Source organism: Sinocyclocheilus rhinocerous, unplaced genomic scaffold (assembly GCF_001515625.1).
Source record: "Sinocyclocheilus rhinocerous isolate Xijiao unplaced genomic scaffold, SAMN03320098_v1.1 scaffold1050, whole genome shotgun sequence".
Taxonomy (NCBI): Eukaryota; Metazoa; Chordata; class Actinopteri; order Cypriniformes; family Cyprinidae; genus Sinocyclocheilus; species Sinocyclocheilus rhinocerous.
The window spans coordinates 8341-8779 of record NW_015651629.1 but is presented as its reverse complement, the minus strand read 5'-3'; positions in this window follow the sequence as shown (position 1 = coordinate 8779).

Genomic DNA, 439 nt, shown 5'->3' with positions numbered 1-439 from the left:
TTCATTTAATTTTAATTTATTTTAAAAGTTCAATTTAATACCATTTCAAGAGCTCAATTTAATTTAATTTTAAATGTTTTATTTTGATTATTTTTTTAAATAATTAATTTCATGTAATTTTAAAAGTTACATTTAATTTAATTTCAAATGTTTTATTTTGATAGTTTAAAAAAAAAAAATTAATATAAAACAATTTTTTGAATTTGACTTTTTATTAATTATTAGCTATTCATTTTTAGTGTTTTATTTAATTTTTAATTAAAAAAATTCTTTATTTTACATTTACATATTTCACATTTGTATGATGTTATATCTGGAGTCTTTCTGTGTGTTTATATATATATATATATAATAAACTATTAATTGCATTCTATTCCTGAAGAGAGATAAACCTGAACCCCTCCCAACCATCTCTCTCTCTCTCTCTCTCGCTCTCTCT